Raw genomic sequence first — 24,736 nt, 5'->3', positions numbered from 1 at the left:
TCATAAACAACAAACACCTCCTATATCTTACATACAGTACTAGCTGTAAAGAAAAAACCCCTTTTATGCCAGGAACCCAACTACCAGTTAAAAACAGCAAACCAGTAACCCCTGCACTATACTCGCTTAACTAGTACCAGCCTACTCAGCAGAATTTCAACCATAATTTTGCTTCTCTTCTGGGATGTTGTGCTATCCTAATCGGGTCGGATTCACTGGATACAAATTCATTGTGAGGTATTGCACTTCGCATATGATCAAATTAATTTTACATTTACATAAAGAACGCTAGATATGTTCCATGTCAAAATTTATGCATGAACAGAGCATCCAGGCCAATATACTATCTGTTAAGTCTTAACACCAATTTTTCTAAATCAGAACCCGTAAAATAATTTAGCTTACAAAATAGGGGTGTGTTTGTGAAATCCTTATGCTTACTCTATCGGTGTCGTATTCAGTAAGATGGACATTGATAAAAAAAATATTCTTTAATTTAGTGTAATGGGTAAGCATATGGATAAGAAATTCTTTTAGATATGAATATGATACACAAGACTAATAATTAATAACAAATACTTGACGCTAATAAGATTAAGGAGCCTGATAATTGTATCTCAAATAAAATTTCCAAGCACGTCTCTCAAGTAGTTTATTAGAAAAACTTCAAATGTTATCTAACTTTCATTTTCAGCGCTAAATAAACATTTAAAGTTATGTTTATAACATTTTATAATGCTACTTGCAAGTATTTAAACATCTATCTGCAAGCATTAAAATTCTAAATCTGTATAATTTGAACTCATAACTACTTTTGTTTTCAAGCAAAAAACAGAAAGATTCCTTTCACCCACTTTTTTTTTTTAATTTTTTCTCTAATCATTCTCATCCATTTTTCCGACGATCCGTAATGAATTTTGTAAATCTAAAAATACAAACGTTTTTTTATTCGATTTTCTCTTTCAAGTGAGATCCATGAAGAATAACTTTCGAGTTATATTTATGTCGTTATTTTTTTTACCATTTTAAATCTCTATGACTTTCAATTTTTTTTATTTTGCTTCAAAATAATTTAAACCTCATATACAAGCATATAAATCTCATTAATAACACTTTAAATCTATAGAATAAAATGTATAAATCTCATATACAAAGAATTTAAACCTCAACAATAACATTTCAAAGCATATAAATCTCAACAATAATACTGCATTTACAAAGAATATAAACCTCATGTACAAAGCCTTGAAAATTTTAATAATTGTAGACTGAGATTTAAAAACTTGAAAATTTAAAGTGCTAATGAGTTTTATTTAAAAAAAAAAACTTGAAAATTACTCAAAATTATTTCTTGATTGATCTTATTTGAAATATAAAATCGAATAAAAAACGTTCTTATTTTTAGATTCATAATATTCATTACGGATTGTCGGAAAAATAAATTAGAATAATCAGAGAAAAAAAAGAGTGAGTGAAAATAATATTTTCTTTGTTGGCTTGAAGACAAAATTAGTTGAGAGTTAAAACTATCTAGAAATGCTTTCAGACAGAGATTTATATTCTTGTGAGTAACATTTTAAAATATTATAAGCATAGCTTTAAATGTTTGAATATTAGTGCTGAAAATGGAAGTTAGACAATATTGAAAGATTTTTTATATTAAACTATTTGAGAGACACGCTCGAATATAATGGGTCGAAGACCATAACATTTTTCTAAGATTATTTTAGACAAATACAAGATACGGAAATGATTCCGTCCTATCCGTATCTTATTCAGAATTTTTTTGATAAACCATAATTAAGAAAATGATTTTTACTAATTCAGCATGATTGTTTTTTTTTTCAAAAACCAGAAGGACCGGAGGAGCCCTCCGGTCTCCCATAATTTTAACCGGTTTGGTCCATTATAATTGCATTATAATTCGAGTGTCACAGAAGATCCAAAATTTAAAATAAATCAAGACCGGATGGCCGGTCCGGTCTCTCCCTTTGGTCTGAATATGATGAGTGCGTATCCTCTGAGATATCTCATATTTTGCGTATCCTCTAAGATATCTCATATTTTGTGTGACCGATGCGTCTGGTGCTTATTGGGGGATAGTGCAGGCCAGTATTATTTGAGCTTTGAGATTCGTGCAGAATGTATTTGAATGGTCAAGATTTTCCAAAAAAGTCACACAAAATATGAGATATCTCAGAAGATGCGAATTCAAATACAACCAACCTGAGTTAACTGTTTGGCACCTCTACAAAAATAATAAACCAAGACCAGATGGCCGGTCCGGTCTCTCCCATAAATAATTTATTTTCGAGGCACACCAACTCATAATTAATAAAAAAAGATAGTCTTATAGTTAATAAAACATACCAACTTAATATTCTAATTAAGAAAACACACCAACTCATAATTGTTTAGCGTTCCTTACGTCTGAATATTGGTGAGCGTTCCTTACGTCACTGCACAGTCACCGCACCGACACACCCAAAAAAGATAAAAATTGGTGAGAATGGAACCTCCCAGTCTTGAAAAGAAAAAAAAGTGAAAAAAAAGTGAAAAAAGAAAAAAAAATGAGTCGCTGCACAGTCCGCCGCACCATCAATTTAAAAAATGTGAGAAATTGTTCAGACCGGAGGGCTCCTCCGGTCCTTTTGGTTTTTGAAAAAAAAAAAACAATCATGCTGAATTAGTAAAAATCATTTTTTTAATTATGGTTTATCAAAAAAATTCTCTTATTCGTTGATACTGCTATTTGCAATCTCAGTCAAAATCCCTTATCAAATGAATTCTTTAATTGCATCCTTCCACTCGTTAGCAACTTTTGTCAGAGCCAATTGCGAAGATCCCTCCGGCGACAATGCACTGATTCCAGCCTCTTGTAGTTCCTTAACCTTGCGCCTTGCCACGTTGCCTCTCTCTCCATCCATCAGCTCCAATATGATCCTACCAATTTCATCCCTCTCCACTACTCCGTCCTCCCGAGCCACCGGCCTTACTGCAATCCCTGCCCCATCCACCAACATTAACGCGTTCATCCTTTGCTCTGCATACAATGGCCATGCAATCAAAGGCACACCATGACCCACGCTTTCCAGCGCCGAGTTCCACCCACAATGCGATAGAAACCCACCGGTCGCCTTGTGTGATAGAATTTTTATCTGAGGGGCCCAGGACGGAACTACCATGCCTTTGTTTTTGTTTTGGTTCACAAAGCTCTCCGGTAAGTAGTTCAAAGGATCGTCAGGGCTTTCTAAATTGAAGTAAGTAGCACTTGTGTCACTGTCGCTCGGGCAACGGACCACCCATAAAAATCTATGCCCACTCGCTTCGAGGCCGAATGCAAGCTCAGTTATTTGTTTCATGGATAGTGTTCCACCACTCCCAAATGACACGAATAAGACGGAACTATTTGGTTGTTGATCCAACCATTCTAAGCAGCCTAATTCATCAACCTCATCTAAGCCTGACCGAATGAAAGGCCCTACCAAGTAAACCGGAGGATGCTTCTCCTCATTTTGGAGAGCTTTTGAAGCACCTGGTTCCAGCATCTCGAAACTATTCACCAGAATTCCTTGTGCACTAGTATGCGCCCTCATCACTTGAAGGATCCATGAATACACACCTTTTTTGCGGTCCATAACAGGATCTATGAAATCCTTTCCAGGGAGTGGGATGCATCCCGGGAGGTGAAACGGCTCCGGGAGGTCGCAGTACTCACATGTGGTGGTCGTATGAAGGGATGGGAAGTGAAAAAAGAAAAGGAGTGACATGCAAGTGCTGGAGAAAAATATATAAGGTGTGATAGAAAGCTCCTTTGCTATGGGAAGTAAGTCCGTGCCAAAGAGGTCAGGAACAAAGGCGGCAAGGTGGATCCTCTGTTTAAGGGAGACAAGGGCATCACGCACGTGTGGAACTGAGCGGGCAAATAAAGTGGCGAGGATGGTCACAAAATGGGCGTCGGTTGGAATGTCATCCAAGGGGATTAATGGAAGGTAAACAGTGGATATGTTGGGATGGAGGGCGGCGAGCAAATTGGATTGTATGGGGGAAGAGAAATTTGTGAAGGTGAGAAAGGTAGCGGAGAAGCCGTGGTGGCTCACGAGCCGTGTTGCAAGCTCCGCAAACGGAATAAGGTGGCCCAAGCCGGGGCTTGTAAGAAATACTATGTGGGGTAACTCGGTGACTGTTGTTTCTTTTTCCATTGTTGATCTTGTAATTAATGATATATAATTTTCTTAAGTAGCTAGGCCATGCTTGCTCGGGGTATATACAGAAATAGATCATGGACAGTGATATGCTTGGAAAGAGTTGATATTAATTGATTATAGATGACATAAAATGATTGGAAAGAGTTGTTTGATCCGACCCGCAAGGTCGAAACATGATGACAGTTAATATTAATTTGATGGGAATGCAACATGAAAGTCAATTGCTTTATAAATAGAAAAATATAGGATATCGATGGCATACATATCTGTGTTTTATGCTTACTTTATTGTCAGAAACAGACAAGAACGATGACAAAATTTATTTCTTTATAGCTAGTAGTGAGTTGGAGGAAAATAAATCTGCTGCTATCCAAAGAGACTTGGAGTATAAGCAACGTTTCTGATCTTTCATGACTTCATGTCAAGTATATAGTTAGTTAATTGGTTGGGTCTAAAATGGCCCTGTATATTAGTAAAGAGATTGATTTAGGGGCCTACGACATCTAAATATACTATTTTTGGCTCAATTTTCTCTTTGAAGTGATACACAACTGAATCAGCATTGCTTGACAAAGATAGCCTTGAGTAAGTTGTCAAACTCTTTTCTTTCTTTGCTATTCTCTCTATCTCTCTCCTCTCACTTTCTCTCCCACCTTGTCTTCTTTCTCTCTGTTCTCTTCTTTGAATAGAGATATAGAGAAAAAAATAGATAGCTGGAGGCTACTTTTCTTACTAGAAAAGCAGCAGATCCTCTTTCGGAAAAATCAAGCAAGTATTTGATTCTTTGATTCCCCCACTCTCCATCATCAAATTTGTGCCGAGCAAATCTCAAAGTTTCTTTTGAAAAGATAAGAAAAAGGGCTTGATGCATGTTATCTTCTCTTTCTTTTACTCTTAATGTTTTCAACTTATAGACCAACAGCTCAACTCTTTTGAGCATTTCTTTTCTGTTTGTTTTTTTAATTTAGTTACAAACCCTTTGTAACATCAATCATAATATAATCAAATGAAGGGTTAGCCTTCAGTTTTCCTCAAAATAAAGAAAAAAAAAGGGACCAGGCCGTCCTCCTATAAATTAAATTTTATTTTTTTATAAATAATTATATACTTTTCAGCACTTATGATACAAATAATAATTAATTTTTTGAAAATAAGATGCGTGTTTAGTGTGATAAAACATTAAAAATTTAGGAGAAGTATTATGCTCATTGTAATTAAGACGGGGTGGACATCCACATTGGTTTGTTTTTCTTTCCAGAGTAATTGCACTTCGCATATGATCAAACAATTTTTAAATTTAAATAAAGAACGCTTAGATATGTTCCTTGCCAAAATTTCATGCATTAAGAGAGCTTCAGGCAAATATTCTTTTTCCTCTTAATATCAACTTTTCTAATTAGACACGTAGAGTAATTTAGCTGGCAAAATAGATATGTTTATGTATGAAATTATTTTATCCGTTTTCTCTATTTGTGTTATATCCGATAAAATATATATAAATAGAAAAATTCATTAGAAAAAACATGTAAGGATATAGGTATAAAATAATAACAACTTTTCAGGCAAATATCCTTAGACCAGTAGAATAATTTAGCTTGCAAAATAGATATGTTTATATATGAAATTATTTTATCCGTTTTATCTTTTTGTGCTATATTGGATAAGACATATATATAAAAAAAAATTCATTAGAATAACATGTAATGATATCACAACAAGAATGAGACAGTTTTCGCGAGGATAAAAAAATGACTTTTTGCAACGGACTACTCTCATTTTCAGCTTTTTCTTTTTGCAACGGTACTTTTTGCGACGGACGACCGTCATAAAAGTGTTTTTTCCCTAGCAAAAAATGTCTACTTTGTTGTAGTGTATATTTATAAAATTTTATGTTCGCTTATCGGTTAAGGGTGTGGTAGGAGTTATTTTGTACTAAACTACTAATTAATAAAAATATAATTATATGATAATTTTTTGTTCGTACATATAATTATATAATTTTATTGCGATGATGAAATTGGTTTAGACCATATTTTATATGATTTTCTTAATCAAAGATATATATATATAAGATAACGGAATTAATAATTATATTTTTTTTATGATATCTTGCACGCTGATATATTTTCAGATATATATTGATTTATATAATTAAATTAGATAACCTCCCAATTTATTAAATAATAATAATTTATTATTCGTTTTATTGAAAGATAGGATACACACAGTAATAATTCATGGATAAATGTAGGATGCGAACAAGACTAATTTAGACACAGATACAAACATATAATCTTCTCCCATCCTATCGGTATTGCAAATCTCAATCAAACTCCCTTATCAAATGAATTCTTCAATTGCACCTTCCACTCATTAGCAACGTTTGTCAGAGCCAAGTGCGAAGATCCCTTTGGCAACAATGCACAGATTCCAGCCACTTGCAGTTCCTTAACCTTGCGCCTTGCCACCTTGCCTCTCTCTCCATCCATCAGCTCGCACACGATCCTTGCAACCTCTCCTTTCTCCACCACTCCGTCCTCCTGTCACTAGTGGAAAATATGGAATCAGGATCGGTTATATACACATATCAGTATCGGAATCCAACCGATCCTGATGAAGGCGATACTGATACTATCAGGATCGGTTTTATATTTTTTAAAGAACCGTTCCAAATAGATACTATTAGGATCGGTTTTTTAATAAAACCGATCTTAATAGATGTTATCTAGATCAGTTTTAGAATAAGAACCGATTCAGATACTTACTATCAAGATCGGTTTTTATATAAAACTGATCTTGATAGTTTTTTTGAAATTTTTTTTTTATTAAAAATTACATATCTAGATCAGTTTTTGAATAAGAACCGATCCAGATACATACTATCAAGATCGGTTTTTATATAAAACTGATCTTGATAATATTTTTTAATTTTTTTTTATTAAAAATTACATATCTAGATCAGTTTTTGAATAAGAACCGATCCAGATACAAACTATTAAGATCGGTTTTTATATAAAACTGATCTTGATAATATTTTCGAATTTTTTTTTATTAAAAATAACATATCTAGATCGGTTTTTGAATAAGAACCGATCCAGATACGCACTATCAAGATCGGTTTTTATATAAAACCGATCCTGATACTTTTTTTTTTTTTTGGAATGAGGATCTGAAATCTGGATCGGTTTTTAAAAAAATAACCAATCCTAATAGTAGTAATCTGGATCGGTTGTTTAAAATAACCGATCATGGTGTTTTATTGAAGCTAAAAAAAATATTTTTATTTATTTGACCAGCTTCCATATAAATTTTGCTGGCCAGCATCCTAAATATTTTTTTTTGCACAGTAAGAAACAATAATCAAATATCATATACACATCATAAATTAAATATCATACACATCTTAAATTATTACAAAAAATTCATGTTCATACAAAGTTTTGTGAAGCATTACATATTATAACAAGAAATTTAAATCCAAAAAAAATTAATTAACAAACATACAAGTGACTAATTGAGCTATTTCTTTAATTAACACACATTTATGCAATTAATGTAAAGCACAACAATAAAAAAATCAATAATTACCTCTTTTGCAATCACATCACTTGAGATTAAAAAAATCCTAAAAATAAAAACAAAGGTAACAATTAGATGGAAAAACATTTTACAATAAAAAATACAAAAAAATGTGTTTTTAAAGTATAATAATGAGAAAATTAAATAAAGCTAATACCATGATAGTTGATCGGACGGATGATTAAGTAACTTGAGCGAGATGTCCTCAAGAATGTAAAACAATATACAAACACCATTAATTAATTTTTGAAACAATAAAAAAAATTAAAAACTGACACAATTGAGCCGGAGGTGCGAGAGGCTCGGCTTTGAGAGGAAGAGACGGAGAGAAAGAGAGAGAGAGACACGGAGGAGAGGGAGAGACGGAGACAGAGAGAGAGACACAAAGAGTACAGAGGGAGAGACGGAGACAGAGAGAGAGACGCTAAGTTGAAAATGAGAGGCGCGAAATGAAAATAAGAAGAACCCTAAGCAGGTTAAATAGGGAGTTATCATTAGGATCGGTTGTTTATAAAAAACCGATCCTAATAGTATCTGGATCGGTTTTTTATAAAAAACCGATCCTGATACTAATTTTTTTTGGCAGGACCAACTTTGAAAAAAATAGTATGAGGATCGGTTTTTTATAAAAAACCGATCTTTATACTATTTTTTTTTTCAAAGTTGGTTCTGCAAAAAAAAAAAAAATAATCAGGGTCGGTTTTTTATAAAAAACCGATCCTCATACTATTAGGATCGGTTTTTTATAAAAAACCGACCCTAATAGTATTTTTTTTTTTTTGCAGAACCAACTTTGAAAAAAAAAATAGTATCAAGATCGGTTTTTTATAAAAAACCGATCCTGATACTATATATAAGAAAGATCACTGAGGTAAACCCCACTCATATTGATGGTCTATCAACCATCAAACGGCTACCATTTATTTTCTTTTCTGTTTGGTAATGCATGTACACAGATAAATATTAAGAAAAATGTGAAAAATATAAAATTTATTTATTTGTGTTTGTATGGCCAAATCAACTCTACTATGATCAATTTTGTACAATTTTATTATTATTAATGGCATCAAATTGTTAAATGGAATGCAGACCGTTCATTTCTGCATGATCATCCAACGGTGGGTCTATAATTAAATGACATGTAATAATTTTTAAAATGATCAAGATATAACATGGAACATTAATAACATAAAAGTACCGAAGGCCCGACAACTGTAAGTTTTGATCCAACGTAAATTATTTACGGCCGTGCGATGTTGCTATATTGTTTTGCTTTGATGAACTAGTACACGAATCCCGAATTGTATCAAATTTTATAATGGTGAAATTAATATGACATTCTTTCATTTTAACGGTTCCGATCGACCAAATGCTAATATTTGTATTCGTTCCTTCACAACCCCACACAACAAGGGTTCAAGTCCTATGTATATTATTATATGGCACAAGTCATTGATGCATCATGCATGATTGTATAAAAAAATTCAATAGTCAAAATGACTTCAAAATAAAATATCAATGTCAAATAATTAATTATATTATCACATAAATTTTAATAATATAAATTACATTAATTTTCATCAAAAAAAAATTATAATTGAACCATATGCCATATACAACAACCATATATATATTCTATTAATCACCACACTAATTACATATACTTCTCAATATTAAAATTACAAACATAAATATTTTAAAATATTGAAAAAAAAACTAATTATAAAATGAAATTTGATATCTCAATTTTGAAGCTGTCACTGTGCCAATTTGCTTTCAATTCGAACAGAGCATTTTAGACTACATACAGCGCAGCACACAAAGTTGGTTCTGCAAAAAAAAAAAAAATAGTATTAGAATTGGTTATTTGAAATAACTGATTCTAATACTATTTTTTTTTTTCAAAGTTGGTTCTTAAACTTAAACTTAAAAAAAAAAAAAAGTATCAAGATCGGTTTTTAGCAATAAAACCGATCCTGATAGTATAATGTGTTCATAATTAATTTATATTTCATGAGTAAATGGTATATAAAACAAGTAAAAATTGGAGATATTAAATTCATTAATTAAATTTTTGTTATTACGTCTAAGATACAATAATTACAAAGGTATATATATTTATGGTGTATAACGCAAGTAAAAAGTGGGGACATTGATATTGTTTATTTTTTTAATGGAACATTGAATTCTTTCTTAGTTTGTCTAAGATACAGACAATAAAGATTAACGTACTGTTAATATTTGTAAGCTATAGTTTCCTATTAATAGTTCTTAGTTTGTCTCAGATCTAAGGGGTAAGCTGTAGTATTAGCAAAAAAAAATATATATATTCCAAGTGGTTTCTGATTTCTGATTTCTGAATTAACGTACTGTACTAATATTCGCAGGATAACACAGTGGCACAGTGGGAAGCGCTCCCTTATCGATATCGCCACTTAATATATTTATTAAGCGCTGATTGAATCCACTTGATATATTTATTAAGTGGGTACGTGGTTGGTTAACTTGACCCGTGACCCCAAAACACGCTGCATTTTTTGTATTATTTGATTAGTAAAATAATTTATTTTTGGTCAGTCAGGAAAACTGAATTCGTAAACCAGCCATTGATGGTACCATAGAAATGTATAAATCAAGACTTGTAACTAAAGAATTTACCCAAACCTATGGCATACACTATAACCAGTGTAGTAATATTAGGTAATATGCGGCGCATATGCGGCCGCATATGCGTATGCGGTTCCGAACCGCATAGAAAATCAATATGCGGTTTAATATGCGGTTCCGCATATGCGGCTGCATATTAGGCCGCATATTTTTGACCGCATATGTTTTAACAGACCGCATATTGGTTTAACAGGCCGCATATTAGGCCGCATATGTATTTGTATTACTATGTATTATTATGTATTAGTTCTAACTATTTGTATTTGTATTTGTATTACTATGTATTACTATGTATTTCTATTTGTACTCATAAATTCTTATTCCTATTTGTATTACTATGTATTTCAATTTTCAAATATATATGAATTCTTATTTTAAAATCCGCATATATAAATCCGCATAGAAATCCGCATATGCGGCCGCATACCGTATATGCGGTATGCGGTGCCCTTCCGCATACCGCATAGAAACCGCATATTACTACACTGACTATAACGAAACCTTTTGCATCGGTTGCTAAAATGAATACCGTTAGAATTTTATTTTCTATTGCCGTAAACAATGGTTGGAACATCTACCAAATGAATGTCAAAAATGTATTTCTTCAAGGAACACTTGAAGAATATGTGTATATAACATTGCCACCTAGTCATAAATTGAAAACCAATTCTAACTTGGCTTGTAGGCTTAATAAATTAATTTATAGATTGAAACAATCTTCACATGCATGATATGATAAGCTTAGCTCTTATTTAATTTCTTGCAATTTTAAAATTAGTAATGCTGATCATTATTTATTTACTAAATGTGACAGTATCGATACAACTCTCATTTTAGTATATGTAGATGACATCATAATTTCGAGCAAATTCAAATAAGTAAGAAACAACTAAAAGAAAATTTTGACATAAAAGATTTAGAATAACTTAAATGTTTTTTAGAAATAGGGGTAGCATCTTCAGAGAAATGACTTTTTATTTCTCAAAGAAAATATACACATAATTTGTTAAAGAAACCAGTAAATTAGGATGTAAACCGGCATCTACCCCAATTGACAACAAATGCAAATTAAATAATGAAGATGATGAACATTTAAAAGACATAAATGATGAAAAATAATAATTCTAATGATATATGTGGCTATTCCGATGCAGATTGGGCTAGAAGCTTCGATAGAAAATCAACAATCAATTTTTGCATATTTGTAGTCAGAATTCTAGTCAAATGAAAAAGCAAGAAACAAAATTTTATAGCATGATCAAGCGCCGAAGGTGAATATCATGACATGACATCAACCGCAAGTGAACTAACATGGATCAAGCAACTCCTATTAGATATGGGATTTAAAACTCAAGAACCGATGAAAATGTATTGCGACAACAATTCAACACGACATATAGCCTCAAATCCCATACATTATGAGCGAAAAAAACATATAGAAGTGGATAACCACTTTATTAGAAAAAATTCAAGCAAAAGAAATTGAAACACCATACATAAAAAGTGAAGATCAACTCGCAGATATCTCACCAAAGACTTAGATTCGGGTTCATTTGAGAAAATTACAAGCAAGCTAGGATTTTACGATATATACATTCCTAGCTTGAGAGGAGTGTTAAAAATTATAACGGCTAGTAGCTTTAAATTGTAACAGCTAGTTGTAATTAATATACTAGGAGTTAGTGGTTATAATTAACAGTGCAACGACTAGTTTTTTATTTCTTCTCATAAATAGAGACACATGTAAAGTAAATAATAAGATCATGTAAAGTAAACATATAGAAGTGGGGTAACTCGGTGACTCTTGTTTCTTTTTCCATTGTTGATCTTGTAATTAATGATATATAATTTTCTTAAGTAGCTAGGCCATGCTTGCTCGGGGTATACATAAATAGATCATGGACAGTGATATGCTTGGAAAGAGTTGATATTAATTGATTATAGATGGCATAAAATGATTGGAAAGAGTTGTTTGATCCGACCCGCAAGGTCGAAACATGATGACAGTTAATATTAATTTGATGGGAATGCAACATGAAAGTCAATTGCTTTATAAATAGAAAAATATAGGATATCGATGGCATACATATCTGTGTTTTATGCTTACTTTACTGTCAGAAACAGATAAGAACGATGACAAAATTTATTTCTTTATATATAGCTAGTAGGCTCACTTGTTCATGTCTAGAAAAAGCTAGTGCGTTGGAGGAAAATAAATCTGCTGCTATCCAAATTAAGAGACTTGGAGTATAAGCAACGTTTCTGATCTTTCATGACTTCATGTCAAGTATATAGTTAGTTAATTGGTTGGGTCTAAAATGGCCCTGTATATAAATAGTAAAGAGATTGATCTAGGGGCCTACGACATCTAAATATATTATTTTTGGCTCAATTTTCTCTTTGAAGTGATGCACAACTGAATCAGCATTGCTTGACATAGCATTTCTTAATCAAAGATATATATATAAGATAACGGAATTAATAATTATATATTTTTTATGATATCATGCACGCTGATATATTTTCAGATATATATATATTGATTTATTTAATTAAATTAGATAACCTCCCAATTTATTTAATAATAATTTATTATTCATTTTATTGAAAGATAGGATACACACAGTAATAATTCATGGATAAACGTAGGATGCGAACAAGACTAATTTAGACACAGATACAAAAATATAATCTTCTCCCATCCTATCGGTATTGCAAATCTCAATCAAATTCCCTTATCAAATGAATTCTTCAATTGCACCTTCCACTCATTAGCAACGTTTGTCAGAGCCAAGTGCGAAGATCCCTTTGGCAACAATGCACAGATTCCAGCCTCTTGCAGTTCCTTAACCTTGCGCCTTGCCACCTTACCTCTCTCTCCATCCATCAGCTCGCACACAATCCTCGCAACCTTTACTTTCTCCACCACTCCGTCCTCCTGTGCCACCGGCCTTAATGCGATCCCCGCCCCATCCACCAGCATTAATGTGTTCATCCTTTGCTCCGCATACAATGGCCACGCAATCAAAGGCACACCATGACACACGCTTTCGAGTGTCGAGTTCCACCCACAGTGTGACAGGAACCCACCGACCGCCTTGTGTGATAGAACTTTTACCTGAGGGGCCCATGACGGAACTACCATGCCTTTGTTTTTGTTTCGGTTGATGAAGCCCTCTGGTAAGTAGTTCTGAGGATTGTCAGGGCTTTGCGCATTGAAGAAAGCAGCACTATTGTCCTTGTCACTCGGGCAACGGACCACCCATAAAAATCTCTGCCCACTAGCTTCCAGGCCGAATGCAAGCTCCATCATTTGTTTCATTGATAGTGTTCCACCACTACCAAATGACACGAACAAGACGGAATCATTTGGCTGTTGATCCAACCATTCTAAGCAGCCTAATTCATCTGCCTCATCTAAGCCTGATCGAATGAAAGGCCCTACCAAGTAAACTGGCGGATTATTTTCTTTCTCATTTTTTAGGGCTTTTGAAGCACCTGGTTCCATCGTCTCGAAACTATTAATTAGAATTCCTTGTGCATTAGTCTGCCCCCTCATAACGTGAAGAATCCATGAATATGCATCATTTTTGCGATCCATAACAGTATCTAAGAAATCCTTTCCAGGGAGAGGGAGGCATCCCGGGAGGAGAAACGGCTCTCGAAGGTCGCGGTACTCGCAAGTGGTGGTCATGTGAAGAGATGGGAGGTGAAGAAAGAAAAGGAGTGCCATGCAAGTTGAGGTGAAAAATATATAGTGCGGGATCGAAAGTTCCTTTGCCACTGGAAGTAAGTCAGTGCCAAAAAGGTCAGGAACAAAGGCGGCAAGGCGGGTTGTTTGTTTAAGGGTGACAAGGGCATCATGCACGTGTGGAACTGAGCGGGAGACTAAGGTGGCGATGATGGTCTCAACACGGGCATTGGTTGGGATGTCATCTAAGGAAATGAAGGGAAGGGAAATAGAGGATATGTCGGGGTGGAGGTTGGAGAGAAATTTGGATTGTGTGGGTGATGAGAAGTTTGTAAAGGTGAGAAAGGTGGCTGAGAAGCCGTGGTGGCACACGAGCCGCATTGCAAGCTCGGTGAGCGGAATAAGGTGGCCCATGCCGGGGCTTGCGATAAATGCTATGTGGGGCAACTCAGTCACTAAAGTTTCTTTCTCCATTATTGATTTTTCTTGTAACGAATATATCTATACAATATTCTGAAGTACCTAGCTAGCCCATATATGTTTGTTTGGGTATATATACAAATATATCATGCACTGTTTATATGCTTGGTAGCAATTGAGCATAAATGCTTGTTATCTTGTTGATCCAACATGCAAGGGCGAAAGATGGAGACGGTTAATATTAATTTGATGTGCATTGCGGGTAAATTAATTAGAATAGAACTGTATATGTCTATTTTAAATTACAATTCTGTAATTAGTGGATGAGTAGGAGATTGGCCAAATAGGACTTTGTAAATAAACTTTTTTTTTAATAAAAAAGTTGGTTGGCGTTAAGCTTAGGCCGACCATAAAAAAACATGCAGGTCGATGACATTAAATGGAAAAATGTAGAATCAACGGCATTTCTATTTGTCTTGAATGCGATTAATTGTCAAAAACAGATGAGAACAGTGACAAAATTAATTTGCACATTTTTGTGTGGCTCACTTGTTTGTGTCTGTTAAAAATTATAACAGCTAGTAGTAGCTTTAAATTGTAAAGGGTAGTTGTAATTAATAGATTAGGAGTTAGTGGTAATTAGTGGTTATAATTAATAGTGCAACGGCTAGTTTTTTATTTCTTCTATAAATAGAGACACATGTAAAGTAAATAATAAGATTGCAATAATAAGTTGCTTTCTTAAATCTCTTATTCTCTTGTCTTATAAAAAATAACATCGTACCAGAGACATAAATATGAAATTATGCACAAGTGTTATCTAAACTAGTAAAGCTAATCGGTACCAAGAAAGAGAAGAAAAAAGAGTCAAGAACTCAATCAGTGTCAAGAAAGTAGAGTTACGAGCCAAAGAGCCAAAATAGTCCTTGTCACACCCCAAACCAGGAATTATGGGTTAAGGTGTGATCAACCTCGCCTCGCCTCGTGCTTAATTAATCATTAAGCACGCAAGGCTAATCATAAATAATAAATCAAACAGCAGCGAAAGCAAAATAATATAAATATCAAGCATCAGTCACATAGCAAATAAATAAACATACACATACATAACATATAATTCGATCCATCTCGGATCCAAATAACACCATCTATAGAAGGGGATACATGACCAATCGAGCCCGTATATATAGCACAGGAAATACGGGACTCGTAAATCTAATCAAAAGCCTAAGCCTAACTAGGTCAAGTGGTGTGGCCCTCAGGGACAACTCCTGACATCTCCTGCTGCGGACCGCCAGAACCTGTACCTAAAACCCACGAAACAACTTGTGGGTGAGCGACGAATCGCCCAGTATGCGACCCAGAATTATCCCCTCAGGGATCCTCTACGGTCAAAGCACTTTTATTTATAAAATGAATACAATTAAAAATATGCACATGTGTGAACCTATATTAATATCTAATAGAATTTATAATACTTTTGAATGATGTCATGATGCGATTATTCTATTATGCCAACATGCGAAATAAACCCAAAATAAAATCAAGGTGTAATATCAGATATAAATCAAATCGGAGTCCAGTACCAAAGCACTGTGTGAACAAATATAATAATAATAATAATAATAATATGAAATTAAGTAAATCACCCCGTGCCGTGCTAATAGTATCAAAAGAATCGAATAGTATAATCCAAGGACTGTGATCAGAGTGCAATGATACACGTTGCCTAGTGACATCGAGCATTGCTCCACAAGAACAGCACACTAGCCGATGATTATACCTTTACCAAAAAAAATATGAATAATATAATCCAAGGACTGTGATCAGAGTGCAATGATACCCGTTGCCTAGTGACATCGAGCATTGCTCCACAAGAACAGCACACTAGCCGATGGTTATATCAAAATCCGGTGTGTCATCTCGCCTAACGATTCATCACCCAAACATATCCAATAGGAGAAATCATACAATGCAAGTCGTAAAAAGTTAATCTCTTCCCTCATGAGCAGGAGAGAACTCTACCGTCCGGCCAGACCAATAGGATCAGGGGCTCGTCGACCCCGTGCATCAAGGCTCGTCGACCTTATGCACTTGCACATCATTCCTCAAGGCCTGCATTAGACTTGGGAACTTCCGTTCTAGGCAAAGTAGCTCCTAATGTAGGGAAGGAATAAATCCTGAATCGTCCGTGTCTCAGGGCTCGCATCCGGCCCGCACGTAATGGTAAAATGAATCGAAAAATATATATATATAATCAAAGTTTATACATATAATATAAATCCTAAAGCCATCCAAGGATCAAGTGACCCTCGGCTCAGTGGCTGTCGGGCCGTCCCATGCCAAGTGACACCAAGACGGAACGAAGTCACTCGGCTCTGCTCAGCTCTCACCAAATGCATGCGTATGCACGTAAAATAATAATATAGTCTTCTACGAGAAGAAGACAGCTAATAACCTAATATTCTAATAAGATATATATATAATATTATTTAATTACTCTACTCTTAAAATACAGGAAATTCGAGTTTTTCAGGGTTTATGCAATTCTATCTACAGTGCAGAAAGGATAAACATGCTCTAAAGTTTTAATGCAACTACTTAAAAATAAAGTGCGGATGTCAGGTCAGATGGATCGACTGGTAAGAGTACGCCCACGAAAGAAATAATTCAGATATCCCACACCTGAGGGGGCTGGGGTCTCTGTAGCTAACCGTCAGCGAAATCCGCGGGATCCGCGTATGCTCCAAACTGCGAGTCAGCCGGATCAGTCCACGAATCAAACTCGTACGGGATCTGCTGATCTAAAATTACGTAATTACAACTAATTAGATTATACATTAAATTATTCTAACCCTCGCCCCAGCTAATGTGTTTTTAGGAGTATTGTCGATTAATTCGATTCGATAAAATTTACCAATTCATGCCATCGCGCTTAGCATAAATCTTAATTTATAATTTCGTCATATATTGATCATTCACTTGATCTAAATTAATCTAATTTAATCCTAAATTAATTTATATTTTTAATAATTTAATTTGAAGATATATTGCTTATAGAAATTCATATGTCAAATTACTCGCAATTAAAAATAATTGCTCGAGAGTTACGGTTAGTTAACAGGTTTTACTTAGTTAACATATTCTAATTGCCTATCTACTTTGGTTTATTTTAAACGAATTACAATTAATTTTAATTGATCGAATTTCGGTTTCAAAAGTTAATTTATAACTAAAATCCCTAATGCTAATATTTAATAAAATATACTAATTAAATGGGTATTGCAAATTTTATAATCCGTTTTAATATAGTTAAACTATTTAATATTTTAGATGTATAATTCGTTTTATAAAACTAAAAACGGAACCCTTAGTTAGTTTGCGTGTTTCTAATTAATTTATTCCTAAGTCGCGTAGTTCGTAATTTTTATAACTATTTTAATTTCTACGTTTAATTAGCCGTTTCGAATCTAAGTCCATAACGAATATTTTTCGTTGCCAATTAATTGTTCTTTATTAATTAGCAACGAATTTTTGTACAAGTTCGAAAAAAAATGTTAAAAAAGAATCATTTTAACTTTAAAAACCTTTTATTTTAGTTTAATGTGTTGGGTGTTTTAATTTGTCAATTATCAATTCATTAAAAATACTCGGTAACACATTTGATAATTGATCTAAGTAATTTTTCATAAGTTGTATACAAGTATGGTATAAATAGCTATGTATATTTATAGGTCTTATAATTTCCAAAAAAGTATATAATTGAAATCATACAACGCATTATTATTGGTTTATATACTAAGTTAAGTCATAGGGTTATGTTATTGTAGTGTCAGTCATGTTATGGTTATAAGTTGTCTACATAGCTCCAATAACCTAGTGTTGATTACTTTAAAAGTCAATAAATGTGTAATATTCAAGTTGCATTGCCACCAGTAGTTAGATACGATTTCTTCATTTTTATTCAACTTAAAGAAGATAGTTAGGTAATAATTAATAATACCTCATATGCTTAATTCCATATGAATGGTTTACAAGTGCATTAGTTGCAATCTATATGCATTCCTATTTGTCATTTATAGCCTATTAGTTTTAGTTGCAACTAATACGTTAACTATACCTTATCATAAGTATTATCTTTTTAACAATTACACTTTATCTTCCCTTTTCTTTTTATTATTTTAAGAATATCATGTATCATCTATAATTTTAAAAACAAACTTACAACTTCTCTACTAACAACGAAGCATTAATTTAGAAGTACATCTAACACTAAGATTTCTAATTCCGGTCATTTAAGCAGTGGTGCAAATTGTAGATTATTACAACCAAGAAACATAATTTACCATTTTCCAATTTAGTCCTCTAATTTTAGGAAAAATTTCACAAGTCAAGAATTCAATCGGGTCGGGAAAATCAACAACCCGCACCCGAAAATTAGCAAATTCACATCTTACAACATAAATCGACTCGTCAAGGCATAATTTAAGAATTTAGAAGTGAAATGTCAGAATTTACCCGAAGGAGAGAAGGTCGAAAGAAAGTGGCCAGTTCCGAGGGTTTCGCCTCGCGGCCGTCTCAATCGGGAACAAGCAAACACCAAGGCAACCACAGAAATCACCCGTAAGCAGCAACGAAAAACTCCCAAATTCTAGGGTTTTCGGATTCTCACAAATCAGAGGCAAAATGTGAAAAAGAGAGAGGAATCAGTTGGAAGAGGGGGGGGGGGGTCTATGGGTCAGAGAGAGAAGAGAGGGAGGTTTTCGTGGTGGAGCTTCGGGTCGGCGAGAGGTGAGGGTGACCGGCTAGGGTTTTCATGGAAGGGGAAGAGGGAGGCGGAAAAGAGACAGGGAGGGGGCGGTGCTGGTGGGGTTTCATGGACCGAGGGAGAGAGGAGAGAGTAGGGCGGGGTTGGTGGGCTCGGCGACGAGGAGGAGGGGAGGAGGGGCGGAGCAGAGAGGGGGGGTTGGGTTTGGCGTAAGAAGAAAGGAGGGCAGGGGGTCTGCGTAGGAAGAAAGCAGAGGGGGGGGTTTCACGGGCTCACACAGAGAGGAAAGGGAAAAGAGATATTAAGAAGGAGGGGTCTGCTTTAAGATCCGTGCTACTGGTATTTGAACGGTTCAGAAATTTCAGAATAGATTCAACCATCCAATTAGGAAGAAAAGGGCTTTGAATTGAACCATTACCGGGACTGCGTTCAACAAAAATTTTTGTACTAGTCCTTCGCACATCATTCATGGTAATTTATAAACTAAATCATAGTTTTAGATATTTCGATTTAACCATCTACATTATTTGAATAAATTATTTCAATTGTAGCATGTGACAAGATTAGAGTATATATATGTGTGTATATATATATATATATATGTATATATATGTATATTTATAAAAATTTGATTATAATCACATCATAATAATTTGTCATTTAAACTATAGATTTAACATTTGTTCAAAAATTACCTCCTTTAATTTAGAATTCAAAACGAGGCTTCGTGAAATTTTATAATTTAATTCGTACGAAAAATTCATATATTTATTCTCCTAATTAGAGCTCTATTTATTTATTTCTTTACACGAACCATATTTTATTTTATTTTCTCAATTTTTAGGACTTGTAGGACTTTTCGATTTAAGAATCTCTCGGACGATTATAAAATTATTATATGTTATATATTTTATTTTATTTTTAAATCTCTAAATTTTAATATACATAATTTCATACATTATTTATATTTCAAAATTTTAGATTTGTTTTAGTTAGTCAGAAAATTTCTGAACGATCGTTAAGTTAATTAAAAATTTTATTTAAGCCAAATGATCGTTTTAGTAATTTAATTATGTTTTAGAATTTCGGAATATAACAGTCCTCTCTCTGCACATACCAGAAAACCATTAACAAAACTTTAGTATTTGTTCTTATCAGTAAAGAACCGAAATTTTTTTTCAAAAACACAAAAAAAAAAGATAAAGTACGGATGAAAATTTAGTCTTATCAAGTTGAAAAATATTTCTTGAAAAAAAAATATTTCTTTACCAAAAAAATGTTTTTTGATCCATTGATATTTTTAATAATTTCATAAACGGGCTTTACATCTGTTGTTATTTGTGACTTGGATAAAAATATCGAATACCTTATTTTCCTATTTTTTTTTTTTAATCAGGTTCACATAAAAAAGAAAAAGAAAAACAAAAAAAAATTCCTAAAAAATCAAACAACCATGATACCCAAAGCAATCCCAATAGTTGTTCAAATTACAAAAAAGAGGACCACACCCAAAATCGGTGTTAGTTCTTGTATCCTAATCTCAAGCCGAAATGGTGAAAAGTAGTAGAGAAAAGAGGGAGAGATGAATTGGATCTGACTAGGGGAGATGCATCTGCTTTCCACTCATGTGCCACAAACAATTCAATCCCAATGCCACGACATCTTCTCCAACAAATCCTCAGAATGCTTGCTAAACAAATTTATGCTAGAAACAATTCAATCCCAGTGCCACGACATCTTCTCCAACAAATTCTCGGAATGCTTTCTAACCAAATTCAAAATAAAAGCTCATGTGGTATTGCTTCTAACTCAAAACATTTATTTTTTAATCAAATTATTATAGATAGTGGTGCAACTGATTATATGTTTGATAACAAACAATTATTGTCAAACCTCAAGCCGACCAATTGTAATAAATATGTCTTGGTAATATGAATGTAAAAGTAACTGGCATAGGAGAAATTAACTTATGCAATAAATAAATTAAAAAATATTTTATATTTAGAAGCATACCCCGTAAACTTAATTTCTGTAAATAAATTAACACAAGAATTAAATTATAATACAGTATTTTCTTGTAAACATGTTGTATTTCAAGACCGGAAAACCGGTATCAAAATTGGTGAAGGATTTCTTGAAAATAGACATTATCTTTTAAACTCCAAAATAATTTTTTGTGCTTCCACAAAAGTTGTTAACTCTGACCTTTGGCATAAGAGACCTGGGCATCCTTCTGACAAAATTTTAAATAGTATCTTAGATTTTAAAATTTTGAATTGTACTAATTGTGAAATTTGTAAGTTAGCAAAACAAACAAAGTTTTCTTTTTCACTTTCTACTAGCAAAAGTAAAGTTATTGTTGATTTAGTACATTCGAATGTATAGGAACCGGCCTCAATTGATTCATATAACGGATTCAAATATTTTGTTTTATTTATTGATGATTTTTCAAAAGCAACTTGGTTATTTTTACTTAAATCTAAAGATGAAGTGTTTGATTGTTTTTATGAATTTGTATGTCTTATAGAAACACAATTTAATGCAAAATTAAAAATCTTTAGATCGAATAATGGAGCCGAATTTATAAATAAATTTTTTTAACTCTCTTTAGAGAAAAAAAATATTATACACCAAACAACTTGTATAAATATTCCTGAACAAAATGAAATCTAAAAAATAGACATTTATTAGAGATGACACGATCTTTATTATTTCAAAATAATGTTCCTAAAATTTATTAGTCGGATGCCGTACTTTGTGCCACTCATTTAATCAATAGATTACCTAGTGTTATTTTAGAAAACAAAAGTCTATTAAAAATTCTTTATCAATAAAAAAAACACTTATGACCATATGAGAGTATTTGGTTGTACAAGTTTCGTACATATAAAATAAATGACAAACTTGATTTGTATCACAAAAACTATTTTTTTAGAATACTCATCTTATAAAAATGGTTATAAATGATATGATCCAATTAATAAAATATTGTACATTTCTATAAATGTTTCATTTTTTTGAAAATGAACCATATTTCATAGAAAAAGAAATAATTCATCAAACTTATCAAAATAATCAAAATGACAATATAATTTTGCCTTACTTAAATGATTTGAATTTTATTCCTAGAAATAACCATCAAGTTAAGATTAATAATCAAGAAAATGAAACTATTAGTGACATAAATGAAAATAAAATGAAAGAAAATTTAATGGTTAGAAGGTCATCTAGGAAACGACAACCATCAACTAGACTTAGAGATTATGTAACCTATTCGGTACAATCCTATTGAGAATTTTGTTTCATATGGCAATATCTCAACCAAAAATTTAACGGTTAGAAGGTCATCTAGGGAATGACAACCATCAATTAGACTTAGAGATTATGTAACCTATTCGGTACAATATCCTATTGAAAATTATGTTCCATATGTCAATATGTTAACCGAATACCATACATTTCTCACTAGCATTGAAAAAGAATTAGAACCAAAAAATTACAAAGAAGTAATTAAAGTCCAATTGGGTGCAAGGCTATGAATGATGAAATAAAAGCATTAGAACAAAATAAAATTTGGAAAATTATTTCTTTACCAAAAAATAAAAAACCAGTTGGTTGTAAATGGGTATATAAAACAAAATATAATAGTGATGGTATCATAAAAATGTATAAAGCAAGACTTGTAGCTAAATAATTTACCCAAACCTATGGCATACACTATAACGAAACCTTTTGCATCGGTTGCTAAAATGAATACCGTTAGAATTTTATTTTCTATTGCCGTAAACAATGGTTGGAACCTCTACCAAATGGATGTCAAAAATGTCTTTCTTCAAGGAACACTTGAAGAATATGTGTATATAACATTGCCACCCTGTCATAAATTGAAAACCAATTCTAACTTGGCTTGTAGGCTTAATAAATTAATTTATACTTGAAACAATCTCCACGGGCATGATATGACAAGCTTAGCTCTTATTTAATTTCTTGCAATTTTAAAATTAGTAATGCTGATCATTATTTATTTACTAAATGTGACAGTATCGATACAACTATCATTTTAGTATATGTAGATGACATCATAATTTCGAGCAAATTCAAATAAGTAAGAAACAACTAAAAGAAAATTTTGACATAAAAGATTTAGGATAACTTAAATATTTTTTAGAAATAGGGGTAGCATCTTCAAAGAAATGACTTTTGATTTCTCAAAGAAAATATACACATGATTTGTTAAAGAAACCAGTAAGTTAGGATGTAAACCGGCATCTACCCCAATTGACAACAAATGCAAATTAAATAGTGAAGATTGTGAACATTTAAAAGACATAAATGATGAAAAATAATAATTCTAATGATATATGTGGCAATTCCGATGCAAATTTTACCAGAAGCTTCGATAGAAAATCAACAATCAATTTTTGCACATTTGTAGTCGGAATTCTAGTCACATGAAAAAACAAGAAACAAAATGTTATAGCATGATCAAGCGCCGAAGCTGAATATCGTGACATGACATCAACCGCAAGTGAACTAACATGGATCAAGCAACTCCTATTAGACATGAGATTTAAAACTCAAGAACCGATGAAAATGTATTGCGACAATAATTCAACACGACATATAGCTTCAAATCCCATACATTATGAGCGAAAAAAAACATATAGAAGTGGATAGCCACTTTATTAGAAAAAATTCAAGCAAAAGAAACTGAAACACTATACGTAAAAAGTGCAGATCAACTTGCGGATATCTTCACCAAAGACTTAGATTCGGATCCATTTGAGAAAATTACAAGCAAGCTAGGATTGTACGATATATACATTCCTAGCTTGAGAGGAGTGTTAAAAATTATAATGGTTAGTAGCTTTAAATTGTAACAGCTAGTTGTAATTAATATACTAAGAGTAAGTGGTTGTAATTAACAGTGCAATGACTAGTTTTCTATTTCTTCTCATAAATAGAGACACATGTAAAGTAAATAATAAGATTACAGTAATAAGTTGTTTTTTAAAATCTCTTCTCTCTTGTCTTATAAAAAAACGCTTCTCTTGCATTTTGTGTAGGTAGGCTGGTATATCTCTTGGTGACAGTACACTCATCAAACAAACGTACGTGGTACTGTTTCTAATTGGGTTTTGCACATAGTGCAGTGATTGACCATGTGCAAAACATATATGCATGCGTACATAATTAGCTAATTAAGTTTCAAACTAGTTGTTGAGCTTTGTTTTTCCAATGGTCCCATATGCATGAGTACATAATTAAGACGATGTGTACTGGCTTTCCAATCTTCCGGTATCATTTAAAATTCACTCGATGGAGACGATATAGCCTGTCTGTATTACTTTCTAATATAATGATAAAAGACGCTAATAATTAACGAGTGACACGTAAACCCTC

General features: G+C 32.9%; 1 long non-coding RNA gene and 2 pseudogenes across 2 annotated transcripts; all 3 read right to left on the bottom strand.

Annotated features, from left to right (window-relative positions):
• Positions 1-2,747: 2,747 nt before the first annotated feature.
• LOC144563414 (hydroquinone glucosyltransferase pseudogene) lies at positions 2,748-4,326 on the bottom strand (annotated as a pseudogene). The gene has a single exon (XR_013514342.1). The product of XR_013514342.1 is annotated as a hydroquinone glucosyltransferase pseudogene (transcript).
• An 8,723-nt stretch (positions 4,327-13,049) lies between these two features.
• Positions 13,050-14,661, bottom strand: LOC144563147 (hydroquinone glucosyltransferase pseudogene; annotated as a pseudogene).
• A 935-nt stretch (positions 14,662-15,596) lies between these two features.
• Positions 15,597-19,658, bottom strand: LOC144563069 (uncharacterized). The gene is made up of 3 exons (XR_013514253.1): positions 19,084-19,658; positions 17,251-17,369; positions 15,597-15,872 (listed from the first exon to the last, which is right to left on the bottom strand). It is a non-coding gene; the product is annotated as an uncharacterized LOC144563069 (long non-coding RNA).
• Positions 19,659-24,736: the final 5,078 nt, after the last annotated feature.

Source organism: Carex rostrata, chromosome 12, assembly GCF_964058835.1.
Source record: "Carex rostrata chromosome 12, lpCarRost1.2, whole genome shotgun sequence".
Taxonomy (NCBI): domain Eukaryota; kingdom Viridiplantae; phylum Streptophyta; class Magnoliopsida; order Poales; family Cyperaceae; genus Carex; species Carex rostrata.
Note: the sequence above shows the minus strand (reverse complement) of the source record. Positions and strands in the feature narration are given on the sequence as shown.